Raw genomic sequence first — 17,373 nt, 5'->3', positions numbered from 1 at the left:
TAATTCTTTTCCCATGTTCTGTAACAGTTTAAGTAGCATTGGGATTATCTCACTTTAAAGGATTGCTAAATTCTCCAGTGAAACCATCAGGGCCTGATGTATTATTTGGTGAGAACGTATTTGCAGTTTTCTCCATAATGTCTGTAGTTGATCTTTTCAAATAGATATTTTTTATCTCTGAAGGTTCAGATTTGGCAAATTATGTTTTTCTAAAATTGTTTGTTTTATTTATGTCATCAAATTTATCTGCATAAAGTTAGCAAGGTATTGTTTTAAATTATTTAAAAAATTCTGGATTCAACAGCACTCTTGCCTTCTCTCATTTTGTTTGTATATTTGTGCCTTTTTTTCTTGCTAGTGTTTCTCCACTTTGTGGATTTTTTTCCCAAACAGCTTGTTGATGTATGCATTTGTTTTATTGCTTTTTAGTTTTCCAACTCAGTGTCTGATCTTTATTCTTATTAATGTACTTCTTCTGTTGTATTATATTAGTTTCATTTATTTCCTGTTTATTGATGTAGATACTTATGGTTTTTTTGATCTCTGAGCACAGTTTAACTGTGTTCTATAATCTCTAGCATGTGTCTGCATATTTTCCTTTCATCTCCTATAATTTCTGCTTGGCAAACTTGATGTGCTATCAGATGCATCAATATTAATAGCTGCTATATCTTCATTATGAATTATATAGCCTTTAGCATTAAGTTTTCTTTGCCCCATTTATTGCTCTTTAGCTAGAATTCTCCTTTGTCTGCTATCAAAATATGCCTAGTATGAATTTTCTCTTCCTTTAACTTTTGCTTGTTCTGAATCTCTGTGCTTGTCTATCTTTTCCAGAGCAGACTTAGATTGGGCTTTGTCAGGCAACTTGAGAAGCCCTTTCTATTTACTGTTACAAATGACATATTCAATCTCAGTTTGACCATGCCATGTTTTCTTGCTCTTTTATTGGGTATCGATTTTTGTTCTCAGGAAGACTTGTGTCTGTCTTCTAGTAATTACCTCTATGCCAATGATTTATATAAAAACCTTAGTTATCTTTTTCTTTAGATACTATCTTTTGGTGTCCTACTTTGAGCAAAATGGAAATGATAGAAACCACTTCTCCTTCCTGCCTTTTCCTAAGCTTTGAATTTTAGACTAGTTTTACCTTCTTGTTAATCTTTGTACTCATCAATTTATTTTAGCTGGTCCTACTTGACTTGTCAGCCTCCAGTGACATACTTCTGCCCTCAGCTAACACTACAAGGCCATCAGTAATCTACTTGCTAAAGACTGTCTTATCTCTTCATCTACCCTTTGCTTTGTTCAAATATTTTGCTTTTTATTTTTTTCAAATTGAGTTTTTGCTTTCTTATCATTGATTTTGGAGCTCTTTATACATGTTCATATTAAAAACTGTAATTTGCAAATATTTTCTCCCAGTCTATATTAATCTTTTCATTCTTTTAACAGTGTCTTTTGAAAAACTGAAGTTCTGAATTTTGATGATGTCAAATTAATCAATTTTTTTCTTTGGGTCATGGTAAGAAATCTTTGTTTAAGTCAAGGTCACAAAGATCTTTTCCTATTTTCTTCTAGAAGTTTTATAGTTTTACATTTTACATTTAGGTCTATGACCCATTTTGAGTTAACTGTTGCATATGGTACAAGAAATGCGTCAGGTTATTGTTATTGCACATGACTATTTAATTTTTTCAGCCCCATTTGTGGAAATAACTATCTTATCCACAAACAAGATCTGTGTACCTTGGCTGAAAATCAGTTGTCCATTAGATCAATTTCTGGTCTTTCTATTTTGTTACGCTGACCTCTTTTTTGTATCTTTATACCATTACCACAGTCTTGATTATTATAACTTTATAATGAGTTGTGTATCAGGTCCTTTATTTCTGTAGTTGTTTTGGCTACTTTCTGTCCTTTGCATTCCATATGAGTTTATAATCAATTTGCCAATTTATCCAAAAATGCTGACTAGGATTTTGATTTGGATAGTGTGCTTTATCTATAGATCAATTTGGGAAGAACTGACATCTTCGGACTCATGTACCTGTTATATTTCTCCATTTATTTACATCTCCTGTACTTTCCTTTATCAATGTTTTATAGTTTTCAGTGTATAGTCTTGCATTTTTTCTCATGTATTACTTAGTACTTTATAATTTTATGTTATTATTAATAGTTTTGTTTTTTATTTTCAGATTCTGATATTTCATTGCTAGTATGTAGAAATATGATTTTTAAAATATTGATCTTGTATTCTGCAAACTTGATAACTCTCTTAATAGTTCTAGGAATTTTTTTTGGTAGATGTCTGTTTTCTGTGAGTAAAGGCAGTTTTTACTTTTGTTTTCTAACCTGGATGCCTTTTTTCCTCTTCCTTGGCTTGTTGTACCAGCTAGAATCTTTGCACAACATTGAATAGAGGTGGTGAGAGCAGACTTCCTTGGCTGGTTTCCAGTCTTGGGGAAAAGCACTTAGTCTTTCACAGTAAGTGAGATGATGGCTGTGGATCCTTTTTCCCCAGTAAATGTCCTTGATCAAGATGAGGAAGTACCCTTCTATTCCTAGTTTGCTGAGAGTTTTTGTCAGGAATGGATGCTGAATTTTGTTTTTTCTGTGCCTTTTTTATGTTCAGAGTTTTTCTCTTTAAATTTGTTGATGTGATGAATTATTTTGATTGATTCTGAATATTGAATCAGCTTTAAATTCCTGGAATAAACTCACTGGGCCATGTTTTATTACTCTTTATATATATTACTGGATTCAATTTGTTCTGTCTTAAAAAAGAATTTTGCACCAATGCTTATGAGGGATATTGAATTGTACTTTTATTTTCTAATGCCCAACTTGTTTTGGGATGAAAGTAACACTGGCTTTATTGAATGTATGGGGAAACTATTCCCTCTTATTAAATTATCTGGAAAATTTATGTAGAACTGGTATTATTTCTTCCTTAAATATTTGACAGAATTTATCAGAGATAGATTTCACCAGCCTTCTGGAGTTTTATCTGTGGAAAGGTTTGAAACTATAAATTCAATTTCTTTGCAGATAGAGGTTTTATTTTTTTCAAGTTATCTATTTTTTCTTGAGTTAATTATTGTAGTATGTGCTTTGCAAGAAGGTTGTCTACTTCACTGAAGCTGCCAAATTTGTTGACATAAAGTTGCTCATAATATTCCCTCATTTATATCTTTAGATCTGAAATCTAAAGATCCTTCTCTCATTCCTGATATTGAGAATTTTTGTCTTCTACTTTTTTTTAGTACTTTTCTACAAATTGATAAATTTCATTGCTCTTCTCAAAAACCTAACTTTAGTTTCTTCATTGTTTTTCTGTTTTCTATAGTATTGATTTTTTTGTTGTTCTGCTCTTTATTATTTCCTTGATTTTCCTTCATTTGGGTTTAATTTGTTCTTCTTTTTCTAATTTCTAAATATGGGATCTGAGATAATTGATTGGAAATTTTTGCTCTTTTCTAATAGAGGCATTCGTTGCTATAAATTACCCCCCATATATTGCTTTGGTGACATCTCAGAAAACTGTGGTATATTATGTTTTCATTGTCATTCAGTTTGAAATACTTTCAATTTTCTTTGAGTTTTTTGTCCTATTAGTTATTTAGAAAGTGCTATTTAATTTCTAAATATTTGAGAATTTTCTTCAGAGATCTTTCTGTTATTGATTTCTAATTTAATTCCTTTATGGTCATAAAACATATTTGATATAACTCAAATCTTTTAAGTTTATTAAATTTATCTTATGGCCCAGAATATTCTTTTGCTGTTACTATTGTATAACTATTTTTGTTTCTATCTGTATCTTTTTATGTTTTGAAGTTATTATGTACATAAACATTTAAGATATATTTCTTAATGAATTGGTCTGTTTATCACTTTGAAATGAACTTCTTTATCTCTGGTAATATGCTTTGCTCTGGAATCTATTTTGTCTGATATAAATACAGCCCCTTCAGCTTTCATTTGGATCAGTGTTGGCATGGTACGTTGTTTTCCACCATTTTGCTTTGGGCGTATTTGTGTATTTCTATACAAAGTGTGTTTCTTGAGGGGATCATGTTGTTGGGTTTTGCTTTTTCAATTTAATCTTACAATTTCTGCCTTCTAATTAGGGTATTTAGACCATTGACATTTAGTATTATTATTGTTATTATTAGATTTAAACCTATCATTCTTATTTGTTTGGTATTTGTCTCATCTGGTTTTATTCTCTCTTCTTCTGACATTATAAGATTAGTTAAATGTATTTTTCCATTTCATGCTTTTTGTTGCTTTTTCAGTGGTGGCTCTTATTTTTGGTATTTTAGTGGTTACAGTTTATAATGTATAACTTATCACAGAATACCTTCAAATAATATTATATCACTTCATGTTTATCTATATGTAATGTGTCTTTTTTCTTTAACTACTTAACATATTTCTGTCACTGATTTCAAACAGTTGGTTTGTGATGTGCCTTGGCACAGTTTTCTTCATGTTTCTTGTGTGTGGCTTGTACTTGAGGTTCACTTAGCTTCTTAGATCTCCATTAAATTTGGAAAATTGCAGCCATGATTTCTTCAAGTATTTTTTATTTATTTCTCTCTCATCTCCCTTAAGGACTCCATTTATATGTGGACCAGGTGGCTTGAAATTGTCCCACAGCTTACTTATGATGTGTTCCTAGTTTTCAATTTTATTTTCTCTCTGTTTCCTTTTGGATCATTCTATTGTTTGTCAAAGGAAAATAATTTCTACTGCTTGTTTCCTTGTAGAGATTTCCACTGTTTGAATTTGCCAATTTTCTATTTATTTTTTGTGTAAATTGGTAGTTAAGCCTGGAGGCTGGATTAGATTCAGATTCAGTTTTTTTTGGCAAGAATACTTCTTGGTGGTGGTGCGTACTTCCATCAGGAGTCACATGATATCTGATTTTTCTTTGGTGATATTAACAGCCTTTGACAATCATCAGCTATATCAAATATTTCAGTATAACAAGAAAGACTTCCACAAATATTCTGATATATTTCTCCTCGAACTCAGTGTAAGAGTTGCTATAGTATTTATTTATAAAATATATTTGATCCCTAAAAATTGAAATAACATGAAAATGTTTTATAAATGGAATATGGAATGCAAATGTTGGGTACCTTAATTATCATAGATTCTGGCCTTTTCCAACCTTTATAAAAGCTGTTTTATGTTTTGGTATTGGCCCTTGGATAGGAAAGATCTGACTTAAAAAAAAAATTACAGCTTATTAAAGTAAACATCTCATTTTTTACAAATTCCTTGAATCTGCTACTTTTCCCCTTACTGGTTCAACAGACAAAGAAATACGCACTCACACACAAGAGAGCCCTGTGTGAAAATCTGTGTTGGTGGCTCTGTGGTGGTTATCCTTCCAGTTGTTCAAATTCAAACATTATAAAGAGAGGGGAAGGGAACTGAACTCATTTTCAGTCTTTCCTGCTTATATCCATGTCCCTGTGAGGCTCCCAGCTGTTCCAGCAGGCAACTTAGCCTGAACTGAAACAGAGATTTCTTAGCTGGCTTATGTTTTATTAACAAATAAGTACACCTGATCCTTTGGCCCAGAGGCTTGTGTTTTTCAGTGGGTTGATCAAATTTGGAGCCTTCAGTTCAATTCCTTGAATTTCCTATGCATTCTGTGGGGAGAGCAGGGATCCTCGGGCTTTCCTCTGTGCCAGGCAGTGATGATGCCCCAGCCGGAGCAGGCAACATTTCTATTTTTTGCCCAAGCCACTGTTTTATAAGTGCACTTACTCGTTCACTCCTTTGGCAGAACTTTAGGAAGCAGCGTGACATGCTTGGTAAGAGCTAAGGATGCAGAGATAAGGCTGATGCTGATAACAGTGTGTGAGTACATGTGTTTCCTTTCTTCAAAGCCGGAGGCTGTTTGCCCACTGCGTGAATATACTGCACTGGATTTACCAATTTCCCTATTTATTCACAGTTAGGTTGTTCAAAATGCTTATTAATTATTCCAGCGACTTACATGTACTAACTGTTTTTGTTCTCACAATAACCCTATGAGGTGGGCAATTTTGTTATTGCCTCCATTTTACAAGTGAGGAAATAAGACACAGAGAGTTTAAGGAATTTTCTAAGTGCTAATCAGTGGAGAACCTGCAATTCCATCCTTGGCTCCAAAGGAGACTGTGTGTTCACGAGCCCTGCTATCTCCACCGCCTCAGAAGTATTCGCTGTTCTAAGGACTTCATGGGCTAATAGCTTGATGTGTAAATAAATCAACTTGAGTTCAAGGTAAAGGAAAACAATAGTGGAACATTAAAGGTGCAGGTGTAGCACAGAGAGGGGACCAGCTCACCTTTGGGAGGTTGGAGGAAGTCTTCCGGGGAAAATTTGCTGTTTTGAAGGTGCAGAGGCTCAGTGCAGATTCTGTGAGAAGGGCATTTGTGCACATCCAGGCCCTGGTGAATGATGTTGATGGTGTGAGGTCCAGTGGGCAGGGCTGCTCTCTGGGGTGAGTCCCCAGGGTCAGAAGTCCAGGCCTTGCATCTTCTGAGTTTCAAGTCACTTAACTCCCCTGATGTGGTTGTCACTTAACAACCTTACATGGTTGGTCTCAGTCTCAAAGGGAGTAATTAACGCAGAGGTTCTTTGTAAATGGCACGTGCTGGGCAACTGTAAAGGGCTTTAGTTTTCCTTAAAGCGGGAAAGCAAGGCCCAGCAGGTCTCACTGGGAAAATGTGAATTGCAATTCTATTGCCTTGCTCCAGTGACTGCCTCACAAAACTCTACTAATCTTTAAGTTCCAGCCTTGAGCTCCTCAGAGAAGTGTCAGGCACCACGTTTGACCAGACTCTGGGCTGAGGGGTATGGACTGATGGGAGGGAGATCAGCTAGCGCACTAGGAATGTGATTTTTCTATCCTGCCTTGTCATTATTTCTCCTCCAGGCAGAACAATATGATAACCAGTACAATAATTATTGGTCCACTACTAACATAGTCACCAAAATGGTCCAAACCACCAGAGTGACAGTGTTTGTTAACTCTGTGAATGGAAAGAGGGGCTTTCCCTAAAATTGTTCTCAGAAGCTGCAGAAAGCACAACTGGGCTGAGGGTTCATCCTGGGAGGATTTGGCACTTAGTTCTTCCCTTATAAAGGGTTTCATTGTGACTCAACCATAAATCCAAGAACTCTCACTTGTTAGACCTGACAAGTTCTCCATCAATAATGATGATAGAGACAAAAATGGAAAGGATTACAGATTTCTCTAGGTCTCAAATCCCTCTAATGTCCCTAGCTCCTTTTAGAGAAACCTTCCAATCAGATCATGGGGAACTTACATTTAGGGGGTCCATCTGGGTCCACTCTGCTGGCTGGAGGAGTCCCCCTCGGTTGATGGATGGTGATGCTGTCAGGGAAGGTCTCACCCCTCCAGCTCTGTGTCATTCTAGAGAATGAGCATCAGGCCCTGGGTTCTCCTGGGGCGGGAGACGTTTTCCTCTTTGGAGTCCATCACTGAATGAGTCTAGAGGTCTGGGAGTCCCTGTGCTCCCAGATAAGCTGCCTTTGGCTGTGGGCCTGCTGGGGTGATGGGGTGGTGATATGTACCAGAAGGAGAAGCCATCACACTGCTTGGATGGAGATCCTGTCCACCTTCATGCCCCCACCGTGGCTCCCAAGCTCTCTGCCGTCCAGCCCTCCCCTCCCGGCCACAGCGTGTGTTCGTGGCCTGGGGACAACACAGCTCTGCTTCTTTCTGAAGCTTCTAAGGCAAAGAACTGCCCCACCACCTCATCTTTGTCTGTTCTGCTCCAGCAGCCGTGAGGCCGCTGTAGACATACAGTCCATTTCAGGGATCTCCCCCAGTGATACCACCTTGGAAGACACCTGCCTTTCATTCAGCGAGTCCTGGATCTCACCCAACAAAGGCATTAGCTTCACAACCTCCCAGATCTTGAGGTTTGAGCTCCATACTTGCTTTCTAGCAATTTCCATTTAATTGACCCCATGGCTACTGTAAGCTACCCAAGTTAGTATTTTTGTATCTTTGCTAAATTATTTTAACATATTTTGCTGTTCCACACTATGTAGTTTTAAATTGGTTTTACCTTGAGTGACAGATTTATTTCATGGAATTGACTGGTTCTAAGACCCTAGTTCTTTGTGTCCACTTTGGGTAAAGTCATGGTTGAAGCCCTAAGCCACACATCTCAATAGCACATAATGAGGAGCCTTGAGAATTGTTGACACAAGTGCATTTGTGAGTGGGCAGCACTGGCTCAGTTGTCACCCTTTGTGTATGTTCTTACGGCCCTCCGCTGACCCCGCTCACAGTTAACAGCCAAGGTCGTCCCTGCCCACATCTCCTTGCCCAACTTACCCTGGGCAGCACACAGGTCTTCTTGCTGTGCCTGACTCCCCAGGCCCTGCTGCCTTGACCGTCACACTAGTGTCCCCTTGGCCTGCACGCATTCCTGCAGGTGTGCACAGGATGGCACCCTCACCTCTGCAGGTCTTTGTCCCAAAGTCCTCTTCTTTGGGGTTTGTCCTTCATGGCTCTGTAAAGCTTTCCAGAATCACCTCTCTCTTCTTCTGCCCTATTTTTCCCTGTAGTCCTTACCACCATCAGACATTTCTATTTTGTTTATTGTGTATTTCTCACACCCAGGATGCAGCCCTTAAGAGAATAAGACTTCCGCCAGATTTGTTAAATAGCCAGCATCCAGGTGAGTGTTTGGCGTGAACTAACGTGGAATGAGTATCTTTCATTTAATGAATGGACATCATATCTCTTTATTCAATTAAAGATTTCACTTGAATGCATTCTTCCTTCCCTAACATCTTTTCAAGTAAAAATTAAATGTCTTTAACAGAATAAACAACACAAAAATTTCTTTTTCTACAGATATATGTTTCAAGCTGTTTTCCTCTTTTTATTTTTTGAAAAACATTTTTTTTCCTGGCAATAAATATAGTACTAATTTATTATAGGAAGTTCAAAAACATATGAACAATTTAAATTACTAATAATCCCAGACATAGCTTTGTTAAAGTTTTATGTACTTCCTTACAGACTTTTCTGTAAGCATACACACGTGTGCATGCACATGCTTTTCTATGGATATATTAATTTGTTTTTATATATATATGTATTTAAGTTAGAATTTAGGGTATACTGTGTTTAATTTTATAATATACCATGCCAGAAACATACTATGTATCATTGCTTATATTTCTAAAATATCTTGTTTAGAGGTATCTTAATATTGTACCATATAATCTATCATAATTTGTTTAACTACTCTCTATTGTGGATGTTTAAAAATATTTTTTTGTATTCATTTGAATGAACATTTCATTTATTTCATCTATTTTATTGTTTTTTAAAAGCTCTTTTATCTATTCTATTTCTTTTAGCCTATTTTACTCATATATTTTACTTATAAATAATTTTCAGAGTTCAATCTTTTTTGTATTTGTCTTTTTCTAAATGCCGTTTTCTCTATTCTGAGTGGTTTAGGAACATGGCCTTGTTTATTGATTCCTTGGTTTCATCTGTCTTACCCTTGTATTTTCTAAATCATTTCCCTTTCACATGGTATATTCTGTGGTGTTCTCACTGTGGTCATTTGGGCCACAGCAGTGACTTACTGCCTGCAGCCACCCCCTCTTCATCCTGGTAGTCATTCCGGCTCCCTGAAAAACCCCCGCTTCTGAAGAACCTTCTCTGACACTGGCGGCTTTCCTATGTAGCTGGCAAATTCACAATGCCTTCTGGAATCACTTTCCCTGAAAAGAGGAATATTCCGAGTTCTAGAGCCTGTAACGTGCCCTTCCCAGCATGGGGAATGTAGGAATGCCACCCTGTTACCCAGCCTGGACGAAAGCAGACAGTCCTGGTAGGTTGTTTCATGGAACATTTGGAGTCAGAATGCTGGCATCATTTCTGCCTTGGGCTGTGTCCCTATTACTTTTATTTTCAGCTTTATACTGATTTCCTTTTTTGGTCAAGATAACAACTTTTCCCCTTGACCCCCACTAGGCCCAGGGAAGAGCTATCTGGAGCTGAGGTTATGCCACAGACCTCAGTGTCACAGAGAGCAGAGACCCTGGAGGAACTGAGCTGCTCAGTTGCAGCCGTGAGGAGGGGCCTGTTTCTCAACCTCTGGAGAGATGGGGTAGTGGGCCGCTCTGCTTCTGCATCTCAGCAGGGCGGCACTGGCTGAGAAGCCCAGGCCCCGAGGAGTGTTCCATCTTCCCTGTGTCCATGGCCACGGCTCCCTGAGCCACCAGCACACTTCCCAGGACTCCCTCTCTGCTCTCCGGGCTGAGAGGAGCAATTCCCTGGGTGGAAGCATTTTCTCTCCTCTCAAAACCTGGGGGCTGCATGTCCTCTGCAGCTAACTTTGCCTCAGTCCCATGAACCAGCAGCTCGACTCACTGGCTGACTTGTCTGCTGCTCAGCCTGGGGCCCTCAGGGTGCACCGGGACCCTTCACGTGGGGCCAGTTCATAAGGGTAGGGTAGACACCCTGCCACAGTGCCCTTGAAGGCTGGTGACACAGTGATTCTCAGGAATTCATTCAACAGATTAATGTTTCCCAGATGAGTCCTCATGACCCAGACACAGGGGAGTTCAGGTGATAGCCAAGGGCCCTGGGCTGGCAGGTCTGGGGGATTTCTGTCAGCCAGTCCCACCCAAACACTAAATTCACTTTCAGTGTTTGTACCACAGTACACTTTATAGTTGTCTGATTAGGGAAACTCCAAGATAAAGGTGCTGATATACGGGCAAGAGACTTGGATTTCAGAACACCCATTTCTCCAGATTTAAGGTTTTAAGGCTTCCTTCCTCTCCAGCTTTGTGGAAGAACATACCTTTGGCAAAGGTCGGGTGGGCTGCCTCCAGTGTCTGCTCAGCCTTAGGGAGGACTGGCTACTGCAGTAAGAGCCTGCTGCTTCTGGAGGATGTGTAGAAGTGCTGTTAGAAGTCTACAGTCAAACACAGCACCATCTGGCTGGCTGGCTGCTTGGTCCCACCCAGTCCTACTAAACCTCGATTCTCCCTCCCACTGGGGAGGGTGGGGATCCGAGGACTATCAGTAGGCCCTGGCAGTGGGTTGGGAGGGCCCGCCTGGAGCCAGTGGGCCACCCCTTCAGGTGTACATGGTGAGGCTGGTTTCATGGATTTGTTAGTTTCTCAGTGAGTTTTACTGTCCTAACACTGTACTCACTTGTTTGCCCTCCAGTGTGTTTTCCTGAGTGGGAGGAAAGGGCCTTGTGTTTCGTGGGTGCCAGGAATTGCCTCTATCTTGGGCACCCCAGAGAGGGCTGTCTCGTTGGTCCAGGGAGAGTGATGGTACACACCTTCCAGAGCTCTAAATACCCAAATCCTACCCCCCTTTTGTTTGTAAACAGAAAATACACCTGCAGTTGTGTACATTCTGAAGAAGAAAGGTGCCTCTTCCACTCTGTTAAGTAGCGGTTGAGGTGCCTTTATAACTCGAAGTGTGAGAAGCTCACTTCCAACTGGGGACCAAGGCCAGTGGCTATCTTGCTGTCTGGCTGCTGTTGCAGGACTTGGGGTGCCTAGTCAGCCTCATGCCTCTGACGATGTTGTCCGGATGGGAAGAGGGCCATTCAGGTGTGCATTTAATTTTAAACTTTATAGTATAGCCATGCCATGGCATCTTATTGCAACTCTTAAAGAAGCATGCTTTTGGAGCTGTTTTAAGACATGAGACTTTGTTCACGGTCCAACACTAAGTTACAAAAAAAGGTAGGATTCAAAACTTCTTACTCAATATAATTCCAACTTTGTTATTTGTTATGGTAGATATTTTTGAATGATTTGTTATAAGTAATTTCCAATATTGTCCAAATGTGTATATTGTGCATCGATAATTCTATGGGAAAAGACATGTTATTGAAATAGTGTAAGATTAAAAAAACCTTTTCTTGTGGACATTGAATAATAAAATGAACTCCCATCCATAGACCTATTACCCAGCTTCAAAAATTGCCAAGTATTGGCTAATCTTGTTTCATCTGTGCCCTCATCTACTACCCCCTGCCCATATTATATTTGAAGTCATAGAGTTTATTTTAATTTTAATTTTTTAATTTTTAAAATTAATTAATTAATTAATTTTGTTGTCATTAAGCTACAATTACATGAAGAATATTGTTTACTAGGGTCCCCCCTTCATGAAATCCCCCCCACAAACCCCATTACAGTACTGCCCATCAGTGTAGTGAGATGCTGTAGAATCACTACTTGTCTTCTCTGTATTGCACAGCCCTCCCCATGCCCCCCACCACATTATACATGCTAATCGTAATGTCCCCTTTCTTTTTCCCCACCCTTATGCCTCCCTTCCTTCCCTTTCTCCCCAGTCCCTTTCCCTTTGGTAACTGTTAGTCCATTCTTAGGTTCTATGATTCTGCTGCTGTTTTGTTCCTTCAGTCTTTCTTTGTTCCTGTCGTCTTTGGGTTTGAGGTGAGTCTCTTGTAAGCAGCATATAGATGGGTCTTGCTTTTTTATCCATTCTATTATTCTGTGTCTTTTCATTGGTGCATTCAATCCATTTACATTTAGGGTGATTATTGAAAGATATGTACTTTTTGGCATTACAGGCTTTAGATTCGTGGTTACCAAGAGTTCAAGGTTAGCTTGTTTAATATCTTCCTGTGTAACTTAACTAGCTTACCGAGCTATTATAAATACTGTCTGATGATTCTTTTTTTCTCTCCCTTCTTATTCCTCCTCCTCCATTCTTTATATGTTGGTTGTTTAATTCTGTGCTCTTTTGTGCTTTCTTTAACTGCTTTTGTGGGTAGTTGATTTTATTTTTTGCCTTTAGTTAGTATTTGGTTGGTCTGCTTTCTTTGCTGTGATTTTATTTTCTCTGGTGACATCTATTTAGTCTTAGGAGTGCTCCCATCTAGAGCAGTCCCTCTAAAATACCCTGTAGAGGTGGTTTGTGGGAGGCAAATTCCCTCAACTTTTGCTTATCTGGGAATTGTTTAATCCCTCCTTCATATTTAAATGATAATAGTGCTGGATACAGTATCTTGGTTTAAGGCCCTTCTGTTTCATTGCATTAAATATATCATGCCATTCTCTTCTGGCCTGTAAGGTTTCTGTTGAGAAGTCTGATGATAGCCTGATGGGTTTTCCTTTGTAGGTGACCTTTTTCCTCTCTCTAGCTGCCTTTAAAACTCTGTCCTTGTCCTTGATCTTTGCCATTTTAATTATTGTGTCTTGGTGTTGTTCTCCTTGGGTCCTTTCTGTTGGGAGTTCTGTACACCTTCATGGTCTGATCGATTATTTCCTCCCCCAGTTTGGGGAAGTTTTCAGCACTTATTTCTTCAAATACACTTTCTATCCCTTTTTCTCTCTCTTCTTCTGGTACCCCTATAATGAGGATATTGTTCCTTTTGGATTGGTCACACAGTTCTCTTAATATTGTTTCATTCCTGGAGATCCTTTTATCTCTTTCTGCATCAGCTTCCATGCATTCCTGTTCTCTGGTTTCTATTCCATCAATGGCCTCTTGCATCTTATCCATTCTGTTTATAAATCCTTCCAGAGGTTGTTTCATTTCTGTAATGTCCTTCCGGACATCATCCCTTAGCTCTTGTATATTTCTCTGCAGCTCCATCAGCACGGTTATGGGCTTTATTTTTAATTCTTTCTCAGGAAGACTGGTTAGGTCTATCTCCTTCTCAGGGTTTGCCTCTGTGGTCTTGGTCTGTATCAATTTTTTCTGCCTTTTCATGGCGATAGATATATTTGTGGGGAGCTGGCGTGTGTGTTGGGTAAGAGAAAGTCTCTTATTGCCAGTTTAAGGCCTTCCTCTCCTGGGAGAACAGCAGCTTCTAGCAGCTTGTGCTGGGCAGCTGCGTGCAGATGGGGCTTCTGATCTTGCCTGGCCGCTATGGAGTTTATTTAGCTCTGCAGTTGCTGTGGGCGTGACCTGCCTCAGGTTGCTTCTCCAATATGGCAGAGCTGTGTCAGAGGGAGAACAGGTGGGAGGCTGTTTATCGTGGTGAGGGGCCTCCAAGCTGTGCTGTGGGGGTTCGGGCGCCCAGAGTTCCCTGGGATTCCCAGCTGCTGGGGTAAGTGTCCTGGGCCACTTCTGTCCAGCTGTGGGGTCCCTGTCCCTTTAAGACTTTCAAAAAGCACTCACTTTTCTTTGTCCCCAGGATGCTGGCTGCTAGCTGTTTGTCCTGTTTCCCTAGTTTCCAGCACCCCACGCACACACTGTGTGTCTGCGCTCCGGTGCAGATGGCTAGGGCTGGGTGTTCAGCAGTCCTGGGCTCCCTCTCCCTCCCCACTTTGACTCCTCTCCTCCCACCAGGAGCTGGGGGGAGGGGCGCTCGGGTCCCACTGGGCCACGGCTTGTATATTACCCCCTTTGCGAGGTGCTGGGTTCTTGTGGGTATGGATGTAGTCTGGCTGTTGTCCTGTGTCTTCTGGTCTCTCTTTTAGGATTAGTTGTATTTGTTGTATTTTCAAAAATATATATGGTTTTGGGAGGAGATTTCCACTGCTCTACTCATGCCACCATCTTGGGGTTCTCTCTCCCATAGAGTGTATTTTTTAGAGCAGTTTTACAAAAAAATTGAGCAAGTAATATGTAGAGTTCCCACGTATCCCTCCACTTTTCCCTTTACTAACATCTTGCATTGGGGTGGAACATTTGTTGCAACTGATGAGCCAATATTGATACATTATTATTAATTGGGAGCACGTAGTTTATTTAGGGTTCACTCTTTGCATTGCACATTTTATTCAGTACTGTTCAGAGTTGGCTAGCCTTAAGACTACAAATGTCTGAACCAAATCAACCCTTTGAAGTATCTAAATTGCCTTCTAACTCTACAGTTCAGGAACAAGTGAAGCAATGAAGAGGCCCTTTGGGACTACCTAGAAATTGTAAAGTTGAGAAAACAGCAGACCATACTAAAAATCACCACTCCTGGTACACAAAGCAATGGAAGAGCAAGTCATGTTTGCCCAAAGTGTGGGAGGGGCTCTCAGTGGGGGAGGAGCCTGAGTTGGGACACAGCCAGGGTGGGCCTGGAGAGGACAGAACCCAATGTCCAGGCAACAGCAACTTGATTGATTGATTGATTTACACAGGAATGTTTTATTTTTTGATTTTTTAAATTGAAGTATAGTTGATATACAATATTGTACTCATTTCAAGTACACCACATAGTGATTTGACAGTTACATACATTATCAAATCCTTACCATAACTATTGCAGTTACTATCTGTCAGCATAAAAAGATGTTACAGAATCATTGACTATATTCTCTATGCTGTACTTTCATCCCCATGACTAGTTTATATTATGATTGAGATTTTGTGCCTCTTTATCCCCTTCGTCTATTTCACCCACCCACCCTAACCTCTCCCCCATGGTAACCACCAGTCACTTATCAGTGTCTATGAGTCTATGGCAGTTTTGTTCATTTTGTTTTATTTCTAGATTCCACACATATGGTATTTGTCTTCCTCTTCCTGGCTGATTTCACTTAGCATAATACCCTCTAGGTCCATCCATGTTGTCACAAATGGGAAAATTTCTTTCTTATGGCTGAATAATATCCCATTGTGTATATGTGCCACATCTTTTTTATCTATTCATCTGTTGATGGACACTTTGTTTGCTTCCATATCTTGGCTAAGGTAAATAATGCATCAATAAACATAGAGGTGAATTTATCTTTTTCAAATCAGAGGTATTGTTTTCTTCAGGTAAATTCCTAGAAGTGGAATTATTGGGTTGTATGGTATTTCTATTTTTAGTTTTTTGGGGAACCTCCATATTGCTTTCCAGTGGCTGCACCAGTTTGCACCCCCGCCTGCAGTGCACGAGGGGGAACAGACTTTAATTGGAGTGCAGTTGTTGAGGCAGTGGGAGTGGGAAGGAGCATGAAGAACTTCCTAAAATCAGGATTGGAACCAGAACTTACAAGGGAATTAAAAAAATAAAAAAGTAATCTTCTGGCAACCTAATTAAAGAGAGGATTTTGCAGCAGTAGAATGGGGGTGGCATGTGATGGCTGTTGCCTCACTGCTGCTGCCCTGCAGCTCTTTCTTTCTGCAGACACCTGAAGATGCTAATAAGTCAACCGCTCCTGCTCTCGATCCAAGAGGAGGGGCGGGGAGCAGAGGTCACCCAACCCCCAGACATTTTCAGCAAGTCAGAGTTCAATACTTCATCCTCCCAACCAAGTACTAGACTTCGTTTCCTACACACAAGGGATCAATTATTGTCACAGCCCACTGACTCAGTCCCTAAATCTGTCATGACAGTTGTTGCAGAGATTATAGTGACTGCTTGATATTCAACAGTATCAACAGCAAGCCTTTACTGAGCTGGTAGGTACATGGCACTGGGCATAGCTGTGGGGATACTGCAGTGACAAGACCAAATCAATGCCTTGTGGCACTGACCTTCCACTGCTGGACATTGGTGGCCCCAAGGTCACTGTGATCTGCTCCCCATTTGTTTATTTCCAGGGGTCCAAATTACCTTCACCCCACCCTAGGTATAACCAAAAGGATACATCCATTCATTAGACACACATAGCCTGTGTTTTCTGAGAATGCAGCAAATCTGAACCTGAATTCTAAGTTTAGAAGTCACCAAATGCTCATCTTACTGTGACAGTGTGGTTGACCCCTCCTTGTGGGCTGGGGCCAAGGGAGAGCTGGGTGCCACTGACTGTCCACCCGAGTCTGTCACTTCTCATCAGCGAGTCTGTACGCCTTCCCGGGAGGAACATCAAACTCTCAATCCAGAGCCACAGTGATATTCTTTAATATTAAAGTATCAGTGATACACAATTTTATGAAGGTTTCACATGAGCAACGTTGTGGTTTCAACATTCACCCATATTATCAAGTTCCCCTTCCCCGCACCCCATTGCAGTCACTGTCCACCAGCGTAGTAAGATGATATAGAGTCACTACTTGTCTTCTCCATGCTGTACTGCCTTCCTTGTGAGTCACCTACATTATGTGTACTAATCAGAAGGACCCTTAATCCCCTTCTCTCTCCCTCTCCAACCCCTTCCTTTTGGTAATCACTAGTCCTTTTTTGGAGTATGTGAGTCTGCTGTTCACAGGTTTTGCAGAACCACCCTGATTTTTAAGACACTAAAGTTAATCTGAAAAAACCTACATATAAAAGCAACTAGAAAACTTTAAAAAAGAAAACTAGAAGAGACAAGCTTTACATGATTAAAAAAATATATCAACATGGAAAATGGAACCTGATAAGAGTTCCAGATACAGCTTTATTTCCCTTTCCAAGAAAGTTTCTATGAAGAAATAGAAAAAACTGGATAGTAACA

The sequence above is a fragment of the Manis javanica genome, chromosome 7, assembly GCF_040802235.1.
Source record: "Manis javanica isolate MJ-LG chromosome 7, MJ_LKY, whole genome shotgun sequence".
Classification (NCBI taxonomy): domain Eukaryota; kingdom Metazoa; phylum Chordata; class Mammalia; order Pholidota; family Manidae; genus Manis; species Manis javanica.
The sequence above is the reverse complement of the archived record's forward strand: the minus strand, read 5'-3'. Positions refer to the sequence as shown.